This window comes from Pezoporus flaviventris, unplaced genomic scaffold (assembly GCF_033815535.1).
Source record: "Pezoporus flaviventris isolate CSIRO_AGI_PZ_B2104156 unplaced genomic scaffold, CSIRO_AGI_Pfla_v1 ptg000121l, whole genome shotgun sequence".
NCBI lineage: Eukaryota > Metazoa > Chordata > Aves > Psittaciformes > Psittacidae > Pezoporus > Pezoporus flaviventris.
The window spans coordinates 1,357,399-1,377,458 of record NW_026892669.1 but is presented as its reverse complement, the minus strand read 5'-3'; positions in this window follow the sequence as shown (position 1 = coordinate 1,377,458).

The following is a 20,060-nucleotide window of genomic DNA, read 5'->3' as shown; positions in this document are numbered from 1 at the left end:
GAATGCAACACCCACGGGTTGAGATAAGAACAGTTTAGTAACTAATGTACAACGCAAATCACCACCACTACCACCAACAACAACAATAAGAGAAAATAACAAGGGAAGAGAATACAACACCTCACCACCAGCCGACCAATAACTCACCCCCCCCAGCCCGACCAAGCATTAACCAATACCTCCTTCAACCCCGCAGTCCCAGTCCTTCTTGGCATGCGCAGTTACCTCCTGGGCATGACGTGCTGTGGTATGGAATACCTCTTTGGTCAGTTTGGATCAGGTGTCCTGTCTCTGCTTCCTCCTGGCTTCCCCCCCTCCCTGGCAGAGCATGAGGCTCACAAAGTCCTTGGCCAGACCAAAACATCAGGCCAAAATTCAAAACACAGCACTGCACCAGCTACCAAGAAGGAGAAAAATGACTGCTACTGCTGAACCCAGGACACATGGTCACAAGGATAGAATTTGAGGCCATTTGCCTTATTTTTCTGCAACCCTGTTTTTAAAAGGTTCACTGGTAGTTCCGAGTTGCAAACAGTACCTGTGTCTCTGGAGTGCTGCCTGTCTGAAGAGCTCAGCTTTCCATGGCTGTTTTCCCCAGTGCGACATTAGGTGGAGGTGGCACAAAACAAAGAAATAAGTAGCCCTGAAGACCTTTGGTGCTTCAGTTCATACAGAAGTCCATAGCATGTTCATAAGCTAAGTTTCTGAAACTTCAAAATGGTAAAAAATGTATTTCATTGCAGGATAGGCTAGCAGCTGTCAAGGACCAGGTTGAGGATGTCTGTGGTATTCCTGTTCAGAGTTCTGTATCGGTGGTAGCTTTAATGGCTGTTAACTTCAAGTGTTGGCAGATATAATGCAGAATCCAGTAGTGGAAATGATTCAAGTACTCAACATGCTAAATGAGGATGTCTCTTTATTTCAATACTGATGTTGACCATTGCTATGGTCTTGAATAAAATTCTAGCTTCTTTGTAAGGGGGAAAAAAGGGGGGGAAATGTCAAGGGGAGGAACAAGAGAAGTCCTCAGGGATGAAAAAGAGTTCATTATGTCTGTCTAAAATGTACCTTGTTAAAGTCTTCAGCAGCATGTTTTTTAATGGAGAAATACCCTTTTTAGTTTCTCTTATGCATAAGAGCTGTCAAACCATTTATTTACAAAGTCTGCATGCATAAAAACAGGGAAGAATGCAGGTGTAATCAAGCATAATAACTTCACCTTTAACCTATGATTTGTTTATCTTCTAGTACTGTGAGGGTCTGTTACTTTTTTTTTTTTTCTTATATCCAAATGTCCTGGGTTCAGCAGTAGCAGTCATTTTTCTCCTTCTTAGTAGCTGTTGCAGAGATGTTTTTGACTTTAGTCTCGGAACAGTGCTGATAACAAACCAATGTTTTAGTTGTTGCTAAGTAATGTTGTCCCGGGGGCAGGGGGGGTGTGAGGGGTGTGGAGGTATGACACGGGCCTATATTGTAGGGGGGGACAAAGTTCCTGTGGTGCAGATGAAGAATTTGCTGGAGAAGACAGTCTGGGTTATTCCTGCTTCAGGTAAAGGCAAACTCACTCGTGGGATTGCTTTTGCTCAGGGACCAAGTATATCTTGGTGGGTAATGCGGGAAGATGGGCAAGTCCGATGTATACCTCAAGGGGATTTGATTTTAGGGGAAAACAGCCAGTGAACTCAATCGTATGCTGTTGCCTGCTCTGTAATACTTTTATAGCCCATCAACTAGATGTCTTCAGGTCACCAGCGACTAGCCCTGACTTCCCTCCAACCATCATCCCAACAGAGAATGAACTTCAATAGAACCAGACGAGTTCTGCAGTAAAGGAACGATCAGCATCAGCAGGCAACGATCCAACACTGCACACAGCCTTTCCTGCCCTGAAAGATTGTTACAAGAGATGGAACATGACATTATGGACCGAATGGACTCAGCAGCATTATAGGGATTGGTCCATGCACTAAGAAAATGATCTCTTTCTCTCGGTCTGTGTGTGTATGATAATACCGATGTTTTCAGTTGTTGCTAAGTAATGTTTACCCTGACCAAGGACTTTGTGAGGCTTATGCTCTGCCAGGGAGGAGGGGAAGCTAGGAGGAAGCAGAGACAGGATGCCTGACCCAAGCTAGCCAAAGAGGTATTCCATACCACAGCACATCATGCCCAGTTTATAAACTGGGAGCAGTTACCCGGAAGGGGTAGATCACTGCTCAGGTCAGGGTGGGTATCAGTAGGCGGGTGGTGAGTGGTTGTATTCTCTTCCCTTGTTATTCCCCTTATCATTATTATTATTGGTGGTAGCAGTAGTGATTTTGTGTTATACCTTAGTTACTGGATTGTTCTTATCTCAACCCGTGGGAGATACATTCTTTTGATTCTCCTCCCCATCCCTCGGGGATGGGGGGGGGGGGGGGAGCAGGGACTGCGCAAGCGGCTGCATGGTTCTGAGTTACCAGCTGAGCTTAACCATGACAGTTCTTTTTGGTGCCTAATGTGGGGCAGGAAGGGTTGAGATAACAAAAGATCTGACCAGAGCGTGTCTAATGATATTTGTGATAAGCATTCATTGCTTCGGATTAATCATCTCTCCTCACAATGTTGATTTATTTGCTCTCAGAGTTGTTGCGCTTCGTCTCAGTGTTTCATCATGTCATGCCTTACTTACTGCCAGTATTTGCTGTTTTAGTGTTTATCAGCTGGGAGGCCTGGGGTAAGGTTCTTGTTTCGCTGTACTTCATGGTAATGACTTGTAATACAATAAACTCATTGATCATGAAACTGGTCTAGCATGCGTTCCCAGCGTGGTCATCACCTCTTTACTTTGGGAGGCATATAATGGAATTTTTGAGCAATTAAACATCTTTTTTTTTCCTCCTCGGGTGGTCCACCTATGAAGGAGACATTCCTTCACAACCCCCGCTCCCCCACCAGGCTATTTAAAACAGCATTTGAGAGTTCTAAAGGTTTTTGATGGCCTTTGCATACCCTTGAAACCTGCCTGCTGCTTGTGCTGGGGTTCAGTATGTTGGCACACATATAGCATGTGATTTACCCATGACCATACCACCTTGAGAACGCCCTATTTCATCTGATCTCAAAAAAACAGGGTCAGATTCAGGTCTTGTCTAGGGTTAGATGATGATAAGTAAAACACTTAAACAAGGTGTGCTCTCATCCTGGTGTTATGAAAACTTCATTTCAGCCACGGTCTAATTCAATTATTTTATTAAAATTGATTAATTGCAATAAGCAAGCAGCGCTGGGTGCGCAGGGGAGTCTCTGCTCCACCAAAGACGCACACCGGGATCTTTGGGGTATAGTCTCTTATACTTCTCGGTCTTGGGTTTTAGCCAGTCCATCATCTTCTTTACCCGGATGTCGACGTGGCTCCTTTCCATTGTTCTTTTCTTGTTGCTGGGGTCTTTCTCCAGTGAAGACATTGCTGAACTTCTTGATAACGTATTAACAGGAAAACTCTTACAAGCTTAGCCGCAGACTTAGCATTTTGTTCTATACCTCATATGGCTATTTGCCTAGTACCCAAGTTTCACAACATCCTGTAACAGGATGTATCTCTTGGTTATCTAACCCCCTAAAGGCATTCAAGCAGTTAAACAAAGCTCTCTTTGAGCAGTAAAGCAGTTGAGTAAGAGGGATTATTCCTTTGTCTCTTCTTCCCTTTCATCATTGTATTGACAGGAACATCTATCATAATAATGATCATTCCTATATTCTCCACACATGGTACAATGGTCACAAGGGGTTCCAATTCCACACAAAGTGCAATGGTTACAAGGACTTCTAAGTTGCTGACACGAATCATCCCTGTATACTCCACAATTCCCCCCTTTGTTTTTGTGTAATTTATTGATTCGTGTCTTGGCCTCAAATCTAATAACTACCTTCCGAGCCGTGGATAATATTGGAGTCATCTTAGTTTTTAATATCATCAACAAGTGGGTTCCTCCCTTATTTGCTATTTCTGGTTCCAATGGCATGGCGGTTAATTGCATGTTTTGTACAACCGTATGTATCAGTCTGGTGAAACATGGGATTATACATGGAATAATTAATAGTCCTCCAAATATTCCCAATACCACTATACCGACCTTAGTGATCCAGTCCCCATTTAAAAATTGTCCCCAAGATCCTAGTCCTCCTAAATTGATTCCATTCCAAGTTTGTACTGGAATATGGGCTATCTGTTTCATCTCTCTTACAAGCTCACTTATGGCTTTTCCCTCATCATCTATTTCTAAACAGCAATTACTAAGATTGAATTTTCCACAGACCTCTCCTTTTTGAGCTAGCAAATAATCTAAAGCCAGACGATTTTGGTATATTGCAGTTCTCATTTTAGTATTTTGCTTTGGAACTAATCCTAATGCATCTCCTGGTTTATTTACTACTATTTCTACCACATCTTGTAGTCTTATAATCCTATTCAGCATATATATAGGAGTCCTGTATCCCCAGGACCCATCTTCGGCCCAAGTTGCCGGATCATAATAAGAGATTATTCGTTCAGGTAGCCACTCATTGTCTTTCCAATTACCAATTTGTAGTTCTCTTTTATACCGTTTTCTCCTTAGTTCACCTGTTTCTGTGTATAGCTGGACTCCCAAGCGTTCCCCTAGGTTTATAGGTAATAAAAAGAAACTAGGTCTGATTGTTCTTAATATACATGATCCTGTCCAATTTTGAGGTAAAAATGCAAAGCCTATTTTACCACAGATCCAATAATGTCTGTCTGGAGTGGGCCAGCCGTTTGGTATATTAGTTCCATTAGTCCAGTTATGGAATTGTTGATTCATTTCTATGGGATCTCCCCATTTTTCCCAGTTTTTCTTTGTTTTGTTCCATGTATAACCTCCTTCACAAAGTAAGTTTCCTACTGATTTTCCATCATTTTCTAGGTTTTGCCAACAACTTTTCCCAATTATACTTGTTTGTAAGATCCATTGCTGTCTCCTTTTGTTTCTTCTGTTATTTTTCCATATTGCAGGATCACTTACATTACTTTCCATTGCCTCCCAGGGCCATCTCTCCTCCTGGTTAGTTCCCCCACAAACATAGCAGTTAGTTACATTCAATGCTTTAGCTATATTTTCAGCAAGATTTACAAAGAGATTCTTAGCAACTGTGGGAATTTCATATTGGACTCCTGTTTCCATTTCATGATAAAAGGAACTGAATAATAAGTGGTGTTGTACTGACTCTCAAGATTTTTCTTTAATTATTATTTGTAAAACCACCCCTGGATCTTCTCCAGGTCCATAAATCAATAGTCCAGTTTTTACGTCTTCTTGTTTCCATTGTTCTGGATTCTAGATAGTTAGATTGACAGGGTTGCGAGAATGGGCTGTGCAATTAGGAAGAGTTATTCCCTTTTTAATCTCTGCCTTCAATTGGGTTCTCTTACATTTTTGGGGCCATCCCCAGGTAGGAGCAGTGCTCCAACAGGCACAACTCCATCCTGTGGCTGTACAATAGTGATAACTTCTGCCTACAACATCTGTTTCATCAGGATAACACCCAGAGGGTTTTGGTGATGAGACACACAAATATTTTTCATTTCCTCCATAATATTTTCTCCAATTCAAGTTTCCACAGTTGGAATAAAAATCATCATCAATAGCATCACAGGCATCAAAAGTTACCCATACAGGGTGACTTAAATTAGCTATTATTTGGCTTTCTGCTATTGGTCTTCCTTTTGCTGAGTTTGTTCTTATTTCTACCCAATATTGATAGGGGAGTTCTTTTGGATTAAAACATACCGTTTTAGTTGTTCTTTCTTTACAAAGTCCATATTGGGTTTGGTTATGTATATAGTAGCCGATTATTGTTCCTTTACATTCATACATGGTGTGATAGACCAGCGTCTGAGAGGTTACTCTCCATCGTCTAGTTGTGGTAATGCATTCACTACAGTTGTTGGGAATGCTTATAGAAGCCATGGCATTCTCCCATATGGTTCCTATCAGAACCAACACCAAAAGAGGTCCGGTCAGGATCATAGTGCTCAGTGGTCACAGCCCCAGGGGCTGCAGCCCTCAGCAGACCTTTCCAGCTGCAGCATCGATTCCCTCCGGTCTTGCCCTCTCTGGTAGGTCAGAGGTATATTTCTTGTCGGCTATTATGGCAATAGTATTTGACCCACAACAACTGTTCCAATGAGGTTATAGTTTCACACCGAATGCAAAGGAACTGTAAATGATTCCTCAGAAATTGTTCTTGGTCTCCTCTACGGGTAATAATATAATTTGAGCAATTGGGACACCTTGCCCTAATATATAGGTTGCAACGTTTACAGATAGGACATGGACTGGTATTGGCCCTCATTCTATTATTTATCAAAATGACTTCAATTGTACCTGTTTTTTCCCATAAAATATCTACAAGAGTCAATATGAATCCCCTCAGTTACTTATTTAAGTCCTCTTGAGGGTCAGCTTGGTGTCTCCAGGTTCAGTCACAACTTTCCATTCTTTTATGGGTCCTTTTACTCGTGACGTGTGTGTCCACCCTTTTTCAGCAGTTCTTATCACCATCTCTGTAGTTAAAAGAACAAAAAACAGTCCTTCCCATTGAGGGGATAAACTCTCTTCTTTCCAGCTTTTTATTAGCACCTTGTCTCCTGGTAGGATTTTATGTATTGAAAATTCCAAGGGGGTGCTTTGTGCTAGGCCCTGAGTTCTTGCATGTTCTTATTCAAAGTAGTGATATAATGTTGGATAGTAATATCCTCCAACTTGGGGTGGGTGACCTATTGGTAGTCCCTGGGTATATGGCATCCCATATAACATCTCAAAAGGTGAGATCCCAGTAGTCAAATTTGGCATAGTTCTAATATTTAGCAAGGCCAGAGGAAGACATTTGATCCATGACATTTTAGTTTCACCCTAGATAGGAAACTCGGGTTTGGATTAGTTGGGCCTTTTGTCTGGTTACCCAATAACCATTCAGTCCCAGAAAATTCAGTAATCCCACCATTCACTGGACACATTCTTCCTTTGTTTCTGTGGCAATTAATAGATCATCCACATATTGTAAAAGAGTCCCCATCTGAGTGGGTGGTTTCCATGATTCTAGTTCCAGTGCCAGCTGATTTCGAAAAATCATTGGACTGTTTTAAAACCCTTGAGGTAATACTGTCCAAGTTCATTGGGTTTTCCTTACTGTGTCAGGATGTTCCCATTGGAAAGCAAATAAATTCTGGTTTTCTTTGGCCAATGGTAAGCAAAAGAAAGAGTCCTTTAAATCCAAGACGGCAAACCATTTCTGATTCAATTTAGTCAATAAGGTATATGGATTAGCTATTACTGAATATCCTCTACAAATTTGTTGATTCCTGAGATCTTGAACCAATCTGCAACTTTTCTTTACTGGCAAGATAGGAGTATTATATTCTGCTTCACATTCAATTAATAATTTATATTTTAAAATTTATCAATGATTTTTTAAATTCCCTTTTCTGCAATTTTAGGGGCTATTGTTTTATTCTAATTGGGTAGGCCCCCCTTTTTCTTTCTACTTTAACAGGCAAATCATTTTTTGCCTTACCTGGAACTTCAGATGCCCATACTCCCAGATATACCTGGATTAAGGATTTCTTCTGTTTCAGGGAGGTCCTCCTGTTTGCTTTTTATGTTGAATTAAAGATAAAATCAAAACTGCAATTAACTGATTTTTAACTCTTAATTCCATTTTGCCTTCTTTAAATGTTGTTTCTTGCCCTAATAAACATTTTGGAGAATTTGGCATGCGTAAAGATTTTATGCATTCCTATTTGTTTTCCCAATTTGTACTTTAAGAGTTTCAGAAAGAATGCCTCTTTTTGCATTTTTTTTGTTGTTTTTTTTTGTTTGTTTGTTTGTTTGTTTGCTTCTTTTTTTTTTTTCCTTGGTGGCCAGTAGCTCCCACATCTGTAACAAGTTCTTTTCCCTTTGATTTAACACCGAATAAGTTACTTCTGTATCCACCAAAATTCCAGTTTATTTCCTCTAGTCCCTAGTTTTAATTTAACCAGTGGATCTGATAGGGTAGATTCCCCAGGTCCCTGTCAGTCTAGTTCCAATTCAGCCACCGGAGCCACCCCATGGCACTCTCCCCCCAGGGCAGTCTCACTTCCAGCTTCCAAAACTCCCCACAGCACACACACACACCGATTCGGTCCCATAGGAGAAGAACCCACTTCCCCTCTGCCCGACATCCCTCCTCCACTGCTGCCTCCCCAGCACTCATCCCATGCTCAAACACAGGAGCTGCCTGAGCTCTCCTCCTTTCCCCCTTGGTTCTCCTTAACTTTAAGCATCTGTCCCCAGTATCACAATCTGAACACCATCTCTCCAGCTTAGCTTTCAGGTTTTTTCCTGTCCTTTTCCAAAGCCAAAATTAAGGGATCTGTCGGAGCTATATTTTCGCATTCCGTCTGTCACTAGGGGTGGTTTCTTAAAGAGAAAAACATATCTGCATACATTACTTCATCCCATTTTCCTTGCCCCCTCAAAAACAACATTAATTGTAACAATGTATCATAGTTCAAAGCTCCATTTTTAGGCTATTTTCCTGATCTTCCAAAGTATACAAAAGCCATCATTGGTTACAATATTTTATCAACATTTTCTCATTAACCGAGCCCCCAGGAAACCCAGGTCTTTCCACTGTGCCAAAATCATAGAATCATAGAATCGTTAGGGTTGGAAAGGACCTTAAGATCATCTAGTTCCAACCCCTCTGCCATGGGCAGGGACACCTAACACTAAATCATATCACCCAAGGCCTCGTCCAACCAGGCCTTGAACACTGCCAGGGATGGAGCAGTCACAACCTCCCTGGGCAACCCATTCCAGTGCCTCACCACCCTACACAGGAAAGAATTTCCGTCTTATATCCAACCTAAACTTCCCATGTTTAAGTTTTAACCCATTACCCCTTGTCCTGTCACTACAGTCTCTAATGAAGAGTCCCTCTCCAGCATCCCTATAGGCCCCCTTCAGATACTGGAAGGCTGCTATGAGGTCTCCACGCAGCCTTCTCTTCTCCAGGCTGAACAGCTCCAACTTCCTCAGCCTGTCTTCATACGGGAGGTGCCCCAGTCCCCTGATCATCCTCGTGGCCCTTCTCTGGACTTGTTCCAACAGTTCCATGTCCTTTTTATGTTGAGGACACCAGAACTGCACACAATACTCCAGGTGAGGTCTCACAAGAGCAGAGTAGAGGGGCAGGATCACCTCCTTTGACCTGCTGGTCACGCTCCTTTTAATGCAGCCCAGGATACGGTTGGCTTTCTGGGCTGCAAGCGCACACTGCCAGCTCATGTACATTTTCTCATCAACCAGCACCCCCAAGTCCTTCTCCGCAGGGCTGCTCTGAATCTCTTCTCTGCCCAACCTGTAGCTGTGCCTGGGATTGCTCCGACCCAGGTGTAGGACCTTGCACTTGTCATGGTTAAACCTCATGAAGTAGGCATCAGCCCACCTCACAAGCATGTCAAGGTCCCACTGGATGGCATTCCTTCCTTCCCCCCAGGATATCAACCGAACCACACAGCTTGGTGTCATCGGCAAACTTGCTGAGGGCGCACTCAATCCCACTGTCCATGTCAGCGACGAAGATGTTAAACAAGATCGGTCCCAACACCGATCCCTGAGGGACACCACTCGTTACTGGTCTCCAGCTGGACATTGAGCCATTGACCACAACTCTTTGCATGCGGCCATCCAGCCAGTTCTTTATCCACCAAGTGGTCCATCCATCAAATTGATGTCACTCCAATTTAGAGACAAGGATGTCATGTGGGACAGTGTCTAACGCTTTGCACAAGTCAGGTAGATGACAACAGCTGCTCTACCCCTGTCCATCAGTTCTGTAGCCCCATCATAGAAGGCCACCAAATTGGTCAGGCAGGATTTGCCCTTAGTGAAACCATGCTGGCTGTCACCCAGCACCTTGTTGATTTTCATGTGCCTTAGCATGCCTTCCAGGAGAATCTGCTCCAAGATTTTGCCAGGCACAGAGGTGAGACTGGCTGGTCTGTAATTCCCCGGGTCATCCATTTTCCCCTTCTTGAAAATAGGGGTTATATTTCCCTTTTTCCAGTCATCGGGAAATTCACCTGACTGCCATGATTTCTCAAATATGATGGCCAGCAGCTTCGCAACTACTTTCACCAGCTCCTTCAGGACCCACGGATGGATCTCATCAGGACCCATGGACTTGTGCACGTTCAGGTTCTTAAGATGGTCTCGAACCAGTTCCTCTCCTACAGTGGGCGCAAGGTCTTCATTCTCACAGTCCCTGCATCTGCCTTCCAAGACTTGGGTGATGCAGTCAGAGCCTTTGGCAGTGAAGACCGAGGCAAAGAAGTCATTCAGAACCTCAGCCTTCTCCAAATCCTGTGTAGCCAGTTCTCCTGAGAGCTTCCTGAGGGGGCCTACATTCTCCCTAGTCTGTTTTTTATTTGCTATGTACCTGTAGAATCCCCTCCTGTTATCTTTAATACCTCTAGCTAAGTTTAATTCTAACTGAGCCTTAGCTTTCCTAACCTGGTCCCTAGCTTCTCGGACAATATCCCTGTACTCTTCCCATGCCACCTGTCCTTGCTTCCACTTATTATAAGCCTCTTTTTTCAATTGAATTTTCCTCAGGAGCTCCTTATCCATCCAAGGAGGTCTCCTGGCCCTCTTGCTGCACTTCCTTCTGGTTGGGATGCAACACTCCTGAGCTTGTAGCAGGTGATCCTTGAATATCAACCAACAGTCTTGGGCCCCTCTGCCCTCTAGGGCTGTATCCCATGGAACCTTCCGAAGCAGGTTCCTGAAGAGGCCAAAGTCTGCTCTTTTGAAGTCCAGGGCAGTGAGCTTGCTTCATGCTCTTCTCACTGTCCTGAGGATCTCAAATTAGACCATCTTGTGATCGCTGCATCCAAGGCTGCCCTGGAGAGTCACATTTCCAACGAGCCCTTCCCTGTTGGTGAGTACGAGGTCAAGCACGGCACCTCTCCTTGTCGGCTCCTATATTACTTGCAGAAGGAAGTTGTCTTCCACACAATCGAGGAACCGCCTGGATTGCTTGTGCCGGGCTATACCGTCCTTCCAACAGATGTCAGGGTGGTTGAAGTCACCCATGAGAACAAGGGCCTGCGAGCGTGAGGCTTTTCCTATCTGTCTATAGAGTGCTTCATCCGCAGGTTCTCCTTGATCAGGTGGTCTGTAACAGATCCCCACACTAATGCCCCCCCTAGCTGTTCTTCCTTTAACCCTGACCCACAAACACTCTGTGGACTGCTCACCTGTCCCCAGACAGAGTTCCATACTCTCCAGACTATCCCTAACATAAAGGGCAACTCTCCCTCCCCGCCTGCCGGACCTGTCCTTCCTAAAGAGCCTGTAACCTTCCATTCCAACACTCCAGTCATAGGAGCCATCCCACCATGTTTCTGTGATGCCTATTATATCATACCCCTGTAGACGTGCACACATCTCTAATTCCTCGTTTGCTCCCCATGCCACGGGCATTTGTATAGAGGCATCTGAGCCGAGCTCCAAATGAAGCTGGCTCATTGGCTGGAGCAGCTGGGATATCTCTAAATTGCTCCAGGCATTTATTATAGGTTCTGGCAACTGACTGGGTGTGTTGGGATGGAATGATGCCCCCCTCCCCCAACACATCTAGTTTAAAGCCTCCTTGACCAGCCTTGCAAGCCTCCTACCAAAACTGCTCTTTCCCTTCTTTATCAGAGCAGCTCCACCAGCCCCCACTAGACCTGGCCTACAAGCTTGGGTCCCATGTTCAAGACACCCAAACCCCTGACTATGACACCACCCTTTTAACCAGTTATTAACCTGGCTAATCCTCCTAGCTTTTTTTAGGTCCTCCCCTGTACCCTGGAGAATTGATGAAAAGACTATCTGAGCTCCAGAGCCCCTAACCACCTCCCCCAGGGCTCTGTAGTCCCTCTTTATGTTCCCCAGGCTACTACTATCTATGTCCCTAGCTCCCACATGTATCACCAGGAGTGGGTAATAATCCGTGGGACTTACTAGAGCAGGCAGCCTCTCTGCCATGTCCCTGATCCGTGTCCCCAGTAGGCAACACACCTCCCTTGAGACGGGGTCTGGCCAGCAGACAAGTGCTTCTGTCCCTTTCAGTGTAGAGTCCCCTACTACTACGACCCGCCGCTTTTTCCTAGGGGCACCAGTAGAGATCTTCTTTAGCAGTGCATCAGCCAGCTGTTTCTGGCTCGAGTGCGCTTCCTCATTAGCCCCCTGCAGGAGAGCAAAGCTGTTCTGCGTGGAGACAGGGGATTTAGGGGAAGCCCCTTGCTTTTGGTTGTCCTTTTCCTTCTTTTTTTCGTTGTTTTTTTTTTGCCACTAATTCCCAGCTTTCCAGGTTAACGGCCTCCTTCTTTCCTTCGTGAGGTAGAGGTGAAACTCGAGGCCCCTGGACAGTTTGGGCGTGGAACAAGCATTCCTGCTTCCTCTCAGCTTCCCTAAATGCACTCTAAAGGACTCTTTTTCAAGACCTCTCCACTCTGCTGATTTTCCACTATCAGTCTCGCATTCATACACACACACGGGATCCCACAGACACAGTCCACACAATTACAGCACTCGAGACAGAGACTATCATTGTATCAAACCAGCAATTAACAGTTATAAAAGTCTGTCACCAACACCAAAATCACAAGACCAAAATCTTACAACACTTGTAACAGAGACAACAATTATAATGCATTTATAACAGTCTGTCATGCTTTGCCTGTCATGGTGTCATGGTTTAAACCCAGTCAGTCAACTCGTTCACTCACCCCCCCTTCTTTCCCTCCCCCTACTCCCAGAGGGACGGAGAGGAGAATTGAAAAGAATGCAACTCCCACGGGTTGAGATAAGAACAGTTTAGTAACTAAGGTATAACACAGATCACTACTGCTACCACCAATAATAATAATGATAAAGGAAATAACAAGGGAAGAGAATACAACACCTTAGCACCAGCCGACCGATAACTTGCCCCTCCTCAGCCCGACCAAGCACCGACCGATACCTCCTCCAACCCTGCAGTCCCCCAGCCCTTCCGGCTAACTCCCAGTTACATCCTGGGCATGACGTGCTGTGGTATGGAATACCTCTTTGGTCAGTTTGGGTCAGGTGTACTGTCTCTGCTTCCTCCCGGCTTCCCCTCCTCCCTGGCAGAGCATGAGGCTCACAAAGTCCTTGGCCAAAACAAAACATTGCTATCAGTTCTGTTCCCAGGCCGAAAGTCAAAACACTGCGCTGCACCAGCTACCAAGAAGGAGAAAATGACTGCTACTGCTGAACCCAGGACATTATCCACCCCTTATTCCATACCATTCACGTCATGCTCAGATCCCACATTTTCAATATACCATCACTCTTATCTCGGTGCACTCTTATCTTAGTGCACGGACCAGTCCCTATAAAGCTGCTGTGTCCATCTGGTCCATGATGTCAGGCTCCATCTCTTCCAGAGCAGGAGAGACTGTGTGCAGTGTTCACACTCTTGAATAACCTGGGCAATAGTGTTCATTGCTAAGTCCACCCCTCGATCATGAGTCCATCTCTGTGTTGCATCTCTGCTCTGATGGCCTGAAGTGCCATGGGCCCACCAGGCTTAAAATAATTCACTGTCCCCTTAAGCAGTTTCTGCAGCTTGTTGCTGGGGACTCCATACAGCTGCCTTCCATCTCTGATGCTTCCAAAGCACTGGAGGGGCCCAGTGGACTAGATACTTGCCCATACTGTCCCACACACCCTGCCACTCATGACTGTCCAGCCTTGGGGAAAATCTCTTGGTCCCCCTGCATCGTTGTCTAACCCCAGACAAGACCCAAACCTGACTCTGCTTAACTTTTGAGATCAGACAAAATGGTTGTGGGTAGAACACAGTCTGTGTGTGCGCCAGCATGCTGATCCCCATCACAATCAGCAGGCAGGTCCCAAGGATACCCAAAGGGCATTCAAAACCTTCGGAACGCTCAGACGATGCTGCTGTACTTGTCACTGGGGCTGGTGTAGCTGCTGTGCTTGCCGGCTCTCCCACCACCAGCTTCTCTTTTCCTGAGTTCAGCTCTTCCTCCTCTGCCTTGGTGGGAAATGCTGCGTGGTCTCCTGCATCCTTCTGGGGCTCGGCGGGCGGCTTCCGGGGAATGCTCTCGGCCGTCGCGGGGCTGGACTCCTCCGCGGGGCTCGGCTCCTCCGCCGCCTTCTCCCGCTGCTCGGCAGCTGCCTCCTTCCGCTCCTCGACCGCCCCGACCTCCTCCACCGGCAGCCGTCCCCTCGCGGCCTCCGGCCCCGCTCCCGCCGCCGCTTGGTCCCCGGGGCCGCTCTCCTGGGCCGCTTCAGCAGCCGCCGGCTCCCGGGGCCGGTCCTCCTCGGCTCCCCGCAGCCTCACGAAGATGGAGGCGAGGGCGAGGGCCAGGGCGGTGAAGAGCAGCCGGACGGCCAGGTACAAGTCCACGGCCACGTCCGTCCCGCCCTGCTGCTGGAGCCCGCCCGTATTACAAGTCATTGCCATAAAGTACAGTGAGACAAGAACCTTAGCCCAAGCCCCACACTTGATAAACACTAACACAGCAAATACCGGCTCTAAGTAATGTACTACATTCTGAAGCTGTGAGATTAAGAGGAACAACTCTGAGAGCCAATAAATCAGCATTGTGACGAGTGACTGTTAATCTGGTCAGATCTGTCGTTATCTCAACCCCTCGTGCCCCACGTTGGGCGCCAAAAAGAACTGTCGTGGTTTAAACCCAGTCAGGTAACTCGTTCGCTCACCCCCCCCTTCTTTCCCTCCCCCTACTCCCAGAGGGACGGAGAGGAGAATCGAAAAGAATGCAACTCCCATGGGTTGAGATAAGAACAGTTTAGTAACTAAGGTATAACACAGATCACTACTGCTACCACCAATAATAATAATGATAAAGGAAATAACAAGGGAAGAGAATACAACACCTCACCACCAGCCGACCGATAACTTGCCCCCCCTCAGCCCGACCAAGCACCGACCGATACCTCCTCCAACCCTGCAGTCCCCCAGCCCTTCCGGCTAACTCCCAGTTACATCCTGGGCATGACGTGCTGTGGTATAGAATACCTCTTTGGTTAGTTTGGGTCAGGTGTCCTGTCTCTGCTTCCTCCCGGCTTCCCCTCCTCCCTGGCAGAGCATGAGGCTCACAAAGTCCTTGGCCAAACCAAAACATCGCTATCACCTCTGCTCCCAGGCCGAAAGTCAAAACACTGCACTGCACCACCTACCAAGAAGGAGAAACATGACTGCTACTGCTGAACCCAGGACACATGGCCACTCTGATTATTCCAATAGGGATTCTGATTATGCCATTTTTGCTCTCTGGGAGGACCCTGTTGATGTCGCCTCTCCCAGTTTCGCATTCTGGGTTGCCTAATCACAGATCTTTCTTCTGCAGTAAATAATATTCCCAATATTGACTGCATCTCTTCCTATGTATAAATATTAGGGCCGAAAAACTGATGCAATCGTTCAGAAACATCCAAAAGGTTGTCTAATAACCGACCCATTTCTTTTTTAAAGAATCTTACATCACCCGTATTCAGGGGTACTGATACAAATCCAATCCCTCCTGTATTTCCTCCCATCGGCACCTCTCGGAGGGGGAATAGAGTTTCTTTCTCTTTTGTTTTCTCCTGAGGATTTTCATCCTCCTGTATTTTTATCTTACTTCTGGTGTGACTGGAGGGAGGGGAGGATGGGGGAGCCGATGGAGTAGTTTTGGGTGGTATCGGAGGGTAAACACCTTCTCCATTACTTCCCGAGTCCTGCCCCTGATAAGGGGGTGGTAAATTATCTAACAGCTCCCATGATGAAACCGACATAGATGACCCTTTCCATAATGCAGCATAATCACTCTCCTCTTGATTGAAAGGTTCCTTGCCATTTACATCTAAATTTAAAGCCTGACAAATCCAATCATCAAAAGACCCAAATATTGGCCAGTATAAGTGGTCAGGCCAAATTTCCTCTCTAGTCCACACTTCCATACAGTAATGGACCATTTTTTCCTTACTCTTTCCATCTTGGGACGGCCAAGAGTACCAATTTTTGACCATTGACCCCAAGGCACTGCCTGGGGGTATTTCTGGTAATTCTCTCCCTGTCTTATTCCTGGGACCTCTCCGTGAGCCCCTTCCTGGGTTAGAGTTACGACTCCTACTCTGACCCATTTCCCGCCGGGTGTGTCTCCTTTCAATCCACCACTATCACTTCCCTCCTTCAGCGGCCAAGTCCCTCACAGGAGATTGGAAACGCGCTTAGAAGAGGTCCACACTCGCTTCGCAACGTTGTTGCGTCTCAGTCATGCACACACTGGCCTTCCCACTCAACCGGACGATACTTACAATCCATTGTTCTCGTCCAGATCTTCGTGCACAGGAATTACGGGTAATTTATACTGCAGTTTTCCGGGAGCTCGAATTCCTTGGTTATTGCCTCTCTGGTTCGTTGATCTCTCGAGACTGTCCGGGGCTACCACTCCCGAGCCACAAGTTGTGGGGCGCCCCTCGTAAGAGTTATAGTCCCAAGCAGACACACAGAGATCACGTTGGGGTCACCAATTTTGTTATGAAAACTTCGTCTCAGCCATGGTCTAATTCAATTATTTTATTACAATTGATTAATATGGAGAGGCAATAAGCAAGCAGCGCTGAGTGCACAGGGGAGTCTCCACTCCACCAAAGACGCACACTGGGATCATTGGGGTATAGTCTCTTATACTTCTCGGTCTTGGGTTTTAGCCAATCCATCATCTTCTTTACCCGGATGTCGACGTGGCTCCTTTCCATTGTTCTTTTCTTGTTGCTGGGGTCTTTCTCCGGTGAAGACATTGCTGAACTTCTTGATAACGTATTAACAGGAAAACTCTTACAAGCTTAGCCGCAGACTTAGCATTTTGTTCTATACCTTATATGGCTATTTGCCTAGTACCCAAGTTTCACAACATCCTGTAACAGGATGTATCTCTTGGTTATCTAACCCCCTAAAGGCATTCAAGCAGTTAAACAAAGCTCTCTTTGAGCAGTAAAGAAGTTGAGTAAGAGGGATTATTCCTTTGTCTCTTCTTCCCTTTCATCATTGTATTGACAGGAACATCTATCATAATAATGATCATTCCTATATTCTCCACACATGGTACAATGGTCACAAGGGGTTCCAATTCCACACAAAGTGCAATGGTTACAAGGACTTCTAAGTTGCTGACACGAATCATCCCTGTATACTCCACACTGGCAATACCAGTGAGGGCCAAATGGCAATGTGCTGGGGCTTAGCCTACGCCTACAGAGCTCTGCTCAACACTATGCAACGCCTTCAAGGGGAAAAAGATATCTCTGGATCTGATGACAAAGCAACAGACGACGCAGCTACTCAACCCCCAAGCACAGCAGCTACACTGACCCTGACAACAGACACTGCAGCCACTCCAACCCCCGTGACAGACACTGCAGCTAAACAAAAGAACCAATCCATGCCAATATCAGTTGTCCCTATAAGCAAGGAGAAAAGGAAATGGGAGCCACAAAGAGCACCTCGTGCAGTGAAGAAATATGAAGACCCAATGCACGTAACAGGGGATGCCATCTGAACAAGAGTTATTTAATACATGAATCAGCAGAAGAGGAAGATGAAGAAGAGGTAACTTCTCGATCCCACACCTCGACCAAGATACAGAATATGAGAAAAGATTTCAGCCATCTTCCAGGGGAGCAAATTGTCACCTGGTTGCTCCGATGCTGCAGCAATGGGGCCGGCGGTCACAAACTAGAAGGTAGGGAAGCCAAGCACCTGGGATCACTGGCTAGGGAAGGGGGAAATGACGAACAGATTGCAAAAGAGAAACAAGCCCTCAGCCTCTGGAGGTGGCTCTTGGCAGCTGTGAAGGAAAGGTTTCTGTTGACGCGGGAGTCACGGACAATGCAGAGACAATCAATGTGATCAAGCGATTGCCAAATTTATTACAAAGCCTTAACTCCTTATATACTATTTCTTACATGCACTTACAGTGATTTGGCATATTATGATTGGATACATGTCTTGAAGACCCTTAGTGACTAACTTATAATTAGTTAAGCACAGGTGTGACAACTTGACCTCAAAAGATTGCCAACAGTCCACAGTTCTCATTAACTCAGTGAATTCCAGCTGCTTCTTATCTTGCTTGCTTAAGCTTCCTTGGGCCTCTCATGGCCTTGCTGTATCTTTCAGGATTATTCAGAGTTTATGTACCAATTATCCATTCTCCTGTGAGTACACTGTCTCCACATCTCCCCCTTTTTGTTTTATATATGTTTTGGGTGACTACTTGAGCAGGGGATTTGGTCTAGATGATATCTCCAACTGTCCTGGGTTCAGCAGTAGCAGTCATGTTTCTCCTTCGTGGTAGGTGGTGCAGTGCTGTGTTTTGACTTCCAGCCTGGGAACAGTATTGGTGAAACTGATGTTTTCGGTTGTTGCTAAGTGATGTTTACCCTGACCAAGGACTTTGTGAGGCTCATGCTCTGCCAGGGAGGAGGGGAAGCCATGAGAAAGCAGAGACGGGGCGCCTGACCCAGGCTAGCCAAGGAGGTATTCCATACTACAGCACATCATGCCCGGGGTGAGGGTTAACTGGGAGTTACCCAGAAGGACACAGGCTTCCGGGTGGGACTCGTTTCTTGGCCGGTGGTATTGTATTCTCTTCCCTTGTTATTTTCTCTTATCATTAATGTCGTTGGTAGTAGCGGTGGTGATTTGTGTTGTACATTGGTTGCTGGACTGTTCTTGTCTCAACCCATAGGAGTTGCACCCTTTTGATCCTCCTCCCCGTTCCTCCGGGAGCAGGGAAGGGGAGAGCTCCAGTGGAGAGGGAGGGGGGGGGGGGCCTCGATTGTTGTCAGCCTGGCACCACTCACTGGGAGTGAGTGAACAAGTTGCCTGACTGGGTTTAAACCACAACAGTTCTTTTGGTGCCCAACATGGGGCACGAGGGGTTGAGATAACGACAGATCTGACTGGATTAATAGTCACTTGTCACAATGCTGATTTATTGGCTCTCAAGGTTGTTCCTCTTGATCTCACAGTTTCAGTATATCATATCTTACTTCCATCCGGTATTTGCTGTATTAGTGTTTTTCAAGTGTGGGGCTTGGGCTAAGGTTTTTGTCTCATTGTACTTTATGGTAATGACTTGTAATACAATAGAATCATTGATCATGAAACTGATCTGGCTTATGTTCCCAGTGTGGTCACCCCCTTTATACTTTGGGAGGTATATGATGGAGGTGCTTAGCAATTACACATCTTTTTTCTCCTTCTCAGGTGCTCAACCTGTGAAGGAGACATTCTTTTACCCTCCCAGTCCTCCCCCCAGACCATTTAAAGAATCATTTGAGAGTTTTGAAGTTTCAGAATGGCTTTTTAATGCTGCTGAGGCTTGTTTGCTGACAGTGGCAGGGATCACCATGTTGGCACACATATAGAGTGTGCTTTGCCCACGACTGATTTCAAGAGTTAAGCAGAGTCAGGTTTGGGTCTTGTCTGGGGTCAAACAACAATATAGGAGGACCAAGAGATTTTCCCTGAGGCTGGACAGCCATGAGTGGCAGTGTGTGTGGGATAGTATGGGCAAGTATCTAGGTCAGTGGGCCCTTCCAGTACTTTGGAATTTCACTACCGAACAACTACAAAATCCAGAAGAATTAGTAAAACACTTAAATGAAGTGTGTGGTCATTCTGGCCGTACCAGATATGGACAAATCATGGCAACGTGCTGGGGCTTGGCCTATGCTTACAGGGCCTTGTTGAACACTATCCAGCACCTTCAAAAGGAAAAGAATGTCGGCAGATCTGAGGGCAAAGCAACAGTCAGCGCAGCTACTCCAGCTCCAAGCACAGCAGCTTCACCACCCCCAGCGACAAGTACAGTCGCTACTCAATCTTTGGCTGCAATGAACAGCGCAGCTACCCCAGCGGCAAGTACAGCAGCTGCTCAGACTTCGATTGCAACAGACAGCGCG